We start from the raw sequence: 7856 nt of genomic DNA, 5'->3' as shown, positions 1-7856 counted from the left end.
AATTCCCGTTTCTCGGCCTCGGCCCCGCCCTTCTCCTGGCAGCTCGGCCAATCCGGACCCAGCCGGTAGCAGCAGCGGCGGCGCTCCAGGGTGCTGCACTGTGCGCGGGCTTCCCTCGCGCACTCTTGCGCGCTCTCTCTCCGTCTCCTCACAGCCGCCTGCGAGGAGGCGCCCCTTTCCCTCCTCGCCGGATAGCCCGTAAGTTGAGTCTTTCGCCCCCCCCCCCCGCGGTTGGTGTCTTTCGGTTCTCGTTTAGGGAGGGTGGCCCCGCGCACATCTAGAGGAGCACGCGAGGCTCGGAGGGGGCGACGATACTGGGGCGGGGAGTGCCCGGGGGTTCCCGTGCCCCCGCTCGCCGTCTGAGGGACTGTCTAGGAGAGAGAGACGGCGTGCGCGAGAGAGTCCCTTCCCACGTGAGCGCCTTCCTCTTCCGCGGCTCCCTGGCGCTTAGCGGGAGGAAGGACATCCCAGGGTGGGGAGCAACTTGGCTCCTGTGTGTGCAAGAGGGGCCATTGGAGAATCGCGGCTTATAATCTTCCTTCCGTTAATGCAGCAAGCTGGGACAGGAGGAGGGTCTTCTGCTGCCTAACGGAGCACAACTCTTTGCTCCCCTTGAGCTCATCGAGTCCTGTCAAAGATTAGGAAACGGAAATTTAGACTGAAGTTTTGCGTGGTGTACCTTTAACGTGGATGCAAGCCCAGCTGAACACAGCAGGACTTCTGCTTGTGCTATTAAAATACTATTTTTCCTTCCATCTTTTACTTGAACTTAGCTGGTATTTTGCATTGGAGTGAAACCTTTTGCCACTAAGTAAGAACTACTGAGCAAACAGTGCTCCGTTGTAATCTCTTAAAGTCCAGGTTGCTCACAATATGGTCTTCTCTGAGGAGTGGCTGACAACATATAATAAACAAATGCTGTCTCACCTTGACAGGAAATTATACCCTTTGATATTATCAATGGCATACAGTGATGTACAAACTTTGGGGGGTTTTTTTGGGGGGGGGACTTCATTAGAAGTCAGGCAATCAAATTGTTTCTTTTTTTAAAAAACACACACTTTAAAATCACTGGATAGTTTACAGTTCATTCTCAAAAGTAAGCCCATAGGGTTCAAGAGCCTTACTCCCAGATAAGTAAGTGTAGAATTGCAGCTGTAGTTTTCATAATAAAGAATGTTTCCCTAGTACAGTTAAACCCTGTTTCCCTAGTGTGCATTTTGCAGAGGAAGGGCAGCGCTATACAATACAAATAGTGGAAAAAATGAACTGGTTGCACCTCTTGAGAACATTGCTTTCAGCGATGAGTTGACAGCAGTGGGGGTGTATTTTGGAATTGGGTAAATAATACATAATCTTTGGACATTGTGTACAGGTAAACCTATCCCTATAAACCACTAATGCTGTAATTCTGGAGCCTGCAGCTGTGCATATTGCCAAGAATCTGAGCCTTGGAGGAACTTGTAGACCTTCATTTAATACTGAGGAAACACAAGGCATTATGCAAACTTTGGTTTTAAGGAAGCTTTTGTTTTAATATGAATTTCTCATAATAATGGCTGAGCTTATATCTTGGCTACTGCTTAGAGAAGATTATGATGGCTTCTTGGTGGGCTGTTGTGCGGAATTTCTAAACATTTTCTTTTAAAATCATTTACTGCACCAACCCCCTGACCATGGCCCTATACATTTGGGATAAATTGCCGTGAGCAATGTGGTAGTTCTAGTATAACTGGAGTATCTGGGTGAGGTAGTATAAGCAGGATCCTGTTTCTCACACCTTTAAATGGAAAGTGTTTCCAATATTAGCTGCAAGCATGTAATCGATTCTTCACATAGCTGCAGATTAGGAATAGTCTAAGTACGGACAAAATAAAAAGAAGTTATTGTGGTATTAAGCCAAGTGCTCACTGCTTACTAATGCTTGAGATTTCTGTGACCTATCCACATCACCTCTGCAACAGAGGAGCCAATGACCATCTTAGCGTGGGGTTTTGAAAGTCCTGAAACACTTCATTCTAATATAGGGCAGGTGGAAGCTTACACATTGCATCTTCCCATTCTGTGCAAAAACCAAACTTGAAAACTGTGGAATACCTTGAAATGTCAACAGTGCTGAATTCAAGGCAGGGGAGATTTGAAGACGGCAGCAGCAGGAGCGGCCCATGCATGAGGCGAAGTGAAACCATTTGCCTCAGGCGGCAGATCCAACCCCCACCCTGCCCCCACGGATGCGCCACTGCCAGTCCCACTACAGCTTCCCACACCACTGGCACAGCACCATTGTCTGCTGTGCCCTTGCCACTGCATTGTGGAGGCAGTGTGGGCAAAGTCGCAGGTGAGAGTACAGTTGCAGTGGTGAGGATGGAGTGGGGATCCGGAGGTGGGGGGGCGGGCGTTGGGGTGCTGTCAGGATGCTTGCCTACGGTAGCAAAATATCTCAGGCTGGCACTGATCAGGGGTGGGGGGTGGGGGGGGGTTAGCCTTCCACGTATTCGGCTAGACATAAAGTATTTCACCAGACAATGCACACTTGGCATAGGGAGGCTGGGGGCCATAACAATGAAGCATTTGAAAAGCGGGGGCATCTCGTGAATGCATCGTGTTTTAAGAAGGGTAGGCAGCACTTTATGCTGTTCCCAAAGTTGAGTGGTGGACGCCCGAAGTGCATGATGCTGAGAGAGAAATAATAGTAAAAATAAGCCTAGATGTTACAAGAAACCTCACAGAAAAGGTTTTCATGCTTTTCTCTTCCATCCACAATGGGAGTCTCATTGAACTTTGTAGGTCTTTGAGTGAACGTGCATAGGATTGTGCTATACGAATTTTTAATCCTATGCAAAGTTATATGGATGTATGTCCTTTTGAAAGCCCTGGGACCTAGAATAGTATTTGGGTGCAGGACAGGGACATAATCAAGAAATGAGCAGCACAAGAGAGAGAAGTGTGTCCTGTTCTCTCACTCCCTGCACCCCATATTGTATATCCATGTTATACTTTTATAAATCTGAGGGTTGAATTTGCTGCCGGGTTAGCTTGTGTTTAAGAAAGCACTGTATTTTAGTCGTTCTGTGAATTTCCTTTTGTATGTGTGAATCATTCCAAGTGCTTTATAGTTTTCTTGGGGCATTGATGGTGCTTCCCATTTCTAAGAATTGGGATGTTGAAACAGAATCAAGGCTAGAGCGTGAAAGGCAAGCGGAGCTTTTGTAGTTTGGTGGTGTGTTGTGTGCATCAGCGTAACCTTTTGCCTACTTTTCTGAGTCCGTCATGTGATCTTTCTTTGCTGTGGAGGAAGGGCGGGGTTTCAAGGAGTACGCTGCTTTGCAGAAGTGCCTTTCAGATGACATATTGCATGACTCCATAAAATTAAATCACCAGGGCCTAATAAAACGGGGGGTGGGGATGAGAGGCCGGACTGAAGAAAAGGCACAAGAAGGCACTATTTTGGGAACTCGTTGTAGGTCAAGTATGTTTTCTTGCGTTGCTAGAAACGGAAATACTGTAGTAGACGCTGTCTTCCTGCTTGCAGTATTTGCTTCTGGAAAATACTCAGTTGTACAAAAGCAAAAGTAGCAGTGCGCCCTGTTGTTGTAGATAAGTCGTCTTCACTCCCAGCTCCAAGGATCTGGGGACATATTTCATGGAAGTCAGTTATTTTCCTTTTATATAACCTTTTTATAAAATTGGGTATTCTGATATTTGACAGTAAAGTTTAGTTCTAGACATCTTTCTATCTCCTGTTAGACTTCCACATGGGTTGCCATATTACTCTGTTGTAGCCGATACAAACAAGAGTTTGTGCTCCCTTAGAGATTAACCAATTATGTCATAATACATTTGTTAGACTTGAATGTGTTTTGTGCTTGTTAGATTTGTTCGTCCAGTAAATTAATCAGTGTGCCTGCCATCCTTGGCATGATACCCATGGTTTCTCGCCCTTTTTGTTCCTTTTGGTGTAACATAGTAATTATGTTGAGTACTTGGGAAACACAGTTCAATCTTTTACAAAATGAGGCTATTTAAATACAGAGAATAACTATTGATTTTTTTCTGTTTATTGGAGAATTCTGTAAACCAATGAAAGGAACTCATAAAAAGTTAAATAATCAAAGTGGTTTGGTGCGTGTTTCTTCAAATCTGTCATTCTTTCTGCTATCTCTTTCTTTGCATATCTGAAACTTGAGAAATATTTGCAGTGGTCTCTTAAGAATTATGTGCATACACCCAAAGTTGTAAAGCCAAAGTTCACTTCCTTTATTTTCAAGTGGAATATTTATAAGTGAAGGACAAGTCTGAGGAAAACTGCTTTGAAATGCAATTGAAATTACTACTGTGTATAATGAAGTTAAAAACAAACACAACTTACTTTTCAGCATGTCCTGCAGATGATAAGCCTCGTTTCTATTACAACAAGGAAGAGGTGGTCCCATTGTCTTATTCTGAAAATTATTAACCGCTTTTATGAGTAATCTAATGTGATAGCATTTTCATACTGGATCTTGTGTGTGCATTCTGACCTATAGCCAGTTCATACCTTAATGAAATGGGTGTTGCATTTACATGGCTGCTTCCCATGTTTTCGTGGTAATGTATGTAATGGGGAAACTGTACTCCCAAGTGGTTCTGACATTGGAGGCAACAATAGACACCTTCCGTGGGGTCTCACTGTTAACATATGGGGCAGCAACCACACTGAAGCAGTAATTATTAACTAGTGTCTGTTCTTTCTAAGGAACACATAGATAATTCTTTATGACCACTACTCTTACAGTAATTTGACAATGCTCAGGATCAGGAGTACACTTCTTATCTAGATTTTATGATTCACCCCATGGAGAAATACCAGTTCTAATCAAGGCAAGAAATTTGTAACCTCGAGGAGCGTTAAGAACCTTGCTGTTACCAGCATGCCTGTGGTGGGAGAGGCCAGATGACTTAAAGTGGGGAGCCTCTCTGCTTTCTCTAGTCATGTCCTGAACCCCTTAGTCTTAGCCACCTTCTCTGGGATGGGTATTACTAATACCAGCATATCACTTGTGAGTTGCAGACAGCATTCTGTACCAGTTTGGTGCAAAGGATCTTGGGGCATGCCACATTGATTATGTTGCCCCCTAGAAGTGAATGAGAAGCTTGCAGATTTCGGAAAAGAGAACAGCATCTCTGCATACCCATATGGCTTTGCATTAAAATATACCTGTTCTTTCATTAAAAGAAACAACCGGTTGTTCTAGGTTTGAGTAAAGCCTATTAATCTATTAACCTTTTAACATTTATTGCAGGTTATGATAAAAACAGGGTGCCTTCAAAGAGTTGCTTACCTTTAGACTATTGATGGGAAAGCGCAAGTGAACTTGCACAGCTGTCAGTGTCGTTGTCCTTGGCTGACCTGCTGTTTTGTACTACTTTGTTTTCCTTGCCACGTAGGGTTTCTGTTTGTCCGTTGGCTCATGGTGTGACTTGCAGATGCTGTGTAGCTACGTTGAGAATCTGAGTTTAGTTCTCTGACATTGGCATCTAATGTGCTTCATTCCAGAAAAGCACACACAATATTTCTAGAGTTCCAAGCCATAGATTAGTTTCCAGTAACTCTCTACTCATTTTCCTTCTCTAGCTTGTGTAAGCCTTTTCAGGTTGGCATTCTTCTCTACTGTGTTTTCTTTGTAGTCATGGTAGTACCTCTTTTGGGGGAAGCGTTGTGCTTTTTCTTGGGTATTTTGTCCACCTTTCGTCCCAACCCACTCAGCTCTCACCTGTGGCTTCTATAGGCTGTTAGCATGTGACAGTGGCCACACACCAGGAATGGGTTCAACTAGCCGGCTATTTCAGGTGAGGGTAGCTGATGGGTCTTAAACCCTTGATGAGTTAGAGCAGCGGTTCTCAACCTGTGGGTCCCCAGATGTTGTTGGACTACAACTCCCATCATCCCTGAGCTCTGGCCTTGCTAGCTAGGGGTGATGGGAGTTGTAGTTCAACAACATCTGGGGTCAACAGGTTGAGAAAGGCTGAGTTAGAGACTTCCCTTGCATTTGAAGACAGGCTCCAGTGGATTGAGCAGATGAGACCAATAGTGGGGCCAGTGGAAGAAGGTGGTCTTCACATTATGTAGAGGAAAGTGAGGGGCAGATGGGGCTTGTCCACCTGGGAAGATAGCCCATTTGGAGAAGAAAACACTAATTCAGAGTGGAGTCCCTAAGACAGTTGGATGGTACACCTTCTGGAATATCCTGCAGCCAGGCTGGTGCCAAATGTGTTGCTCTTTGGACCACATCAACGAGGCTGAGGGCAGGGGTCTTGTCGTCTGGGCAGCTGAGAACCTCCATACACACTGGCCAGGCTTGTGCCCCAGAGAGGTCACTTGGGTGCTGCTAACACAGTGGTTTGACTTCATTCTCAGAGGCGCACTCCGTTGTCTCTCGAGACAGGTGGATGCCAACCACATTGCTCCTTTTCCCATTTTATTTCTTTCTAGTTGAAGGCTTCTAGTTCTTAGAATGTGCCTTAGTAAATGTGATCACCTTCTTCATACTTGTGATCAGGCTACATCCATCTTTGATCTTATCCAATTATTTTTATTTTCCTTTTAGCTAGTTCACTTCATGCCACACTTGGCTGAGGAACACAGCCTTAACAAGTGACATGAAGGTGGGAAAACTTCTGGCAAAATTTACCAGAACTTCCCACCCTAGGATATTAGGATGTTGATACTATGTTCAACTTAAACGTTTAAACTATTTCTAGACTGGCAGTTATTTAACATTGTTTTAAAACAGTGTCAAAATATACAAAACCTATATAAACATAGCCATTGCGTTGCCACTAAACGAAACATGCTATTTCCCCATGAAAATACTAAAACATTTTCTACCATCTACTCTGCTTTTTTCTAAATGGTGCTTGTATTATTTTAGGGGCACTGAATGTCAGGCCTGGGGGTTAAATGCAGTCCTCCAGGCCTCTCTGTGCATCTCTTGGCAATCTCCCTAGACCAGGGTTCTGCAACCTTTAAGACAAAAAGAGCCACTTGGACCCGTTTCCGAAGAAAAAAAACCTGGGAGCCGCAAAACCATTGTGACATTTAAAACAAATATAACACTGCATATATTTTTTCTTACCTTAATGTCCGATCTGACAGCGGGCGGGAAGGTGACGTCGGGACGGTGCGTGACTAACACACGCACCGCCCCCATGCGACGTCACAGCCAGTACAGCGCCCACCACAGTGGGGAGTGTCGGGGCGCACAATTTGCCTCCTCCCCTCGCTAGTATCTGCCCCGGAGCCGCGGCAAAGGTGTAAAAGAGCCACATGTGGCTCCGGAGCCGCGGGTTGCAGACCCCTGCCCTAGACCATACTCCTCATTGCCCTGCTCAGCAACCTCCTCAAGTGTTTTTGCCTGGTTTGATTGTGTCTTTAAACTGTGACAATGCCTCTTTTTTGTTTTGCTGATGAGAGGCAGTGTATTTGTGCAGAAACACCCAACTTTCGTATGATTCAGCTGTTGCTCTGACCGCACCCACCACAGGTTTGCAACCTCTTGAAAGTTGCCCTTGAGCAGGCTTCCTCAAACTCTGCCCTCCAGATGTTTTTGGCCTACAACTCCCATGATCCCTAGCTAGCAGAACCAGTGGTCAGGGATGATGGGAATTGTAGTCTCAAAACAGCTGGAGGGCCGAGTTTGAGGAAGCCTATCCTTGAGGAAATGTGGCTCTCCACTTCTGCATTAGTTGAATGCATTATTGGTCTTTTCCTATTGTATGAGTCCTTGTTGCCCTGAATTTTGCAAACACTGCAGGCACTTAGATCAGCAGATTGTAATAACGAATCCAAAACTGCAGGGAATCTTCTGATTTTCCTA

At 45.0% G+C, this 7856-nt stretch overlaps 1 protein-coding gene across 2 annotated transcripts in view; it reads left to right on the top strand.

Moving 5' to 3' along the window:
* CPT1A (carnitine palmitoyltransferase 1A) overlaps nucleotides 1-7856 on the top strand; it is a 45480-nt gene continuing 37624 nt past the window's right edge. Inside the window, exon 1 of one of the 2 annotated variants that reach the window (XM_082191354.1) lies at nucleotides 1-198. The gene's annotated coding sequence lies outside the window, so the exon portion shown is untranslated. The remainder of the gene's footprint in view (nucleotides 199-7856) is intronic. The other variant, XM_082191355.1, reaches the window with a different exon arrangement.

This window comes from Podarcis vaucheri (genome assembly GCF_965113315.1).
Source record: "Podarcis vaucheri genome assembly, chromosome: 1".
NCBI lineage: Eukaryota > Metazoa > Chordata > Lepidosauria > Squamata > Lacertidae > Podarcis > Podarcis vaucheri.
Note: the sequence above shows the minus strand (reverse complement) of the source record. Positions and strands in the feature narration are given on the sequence as shown.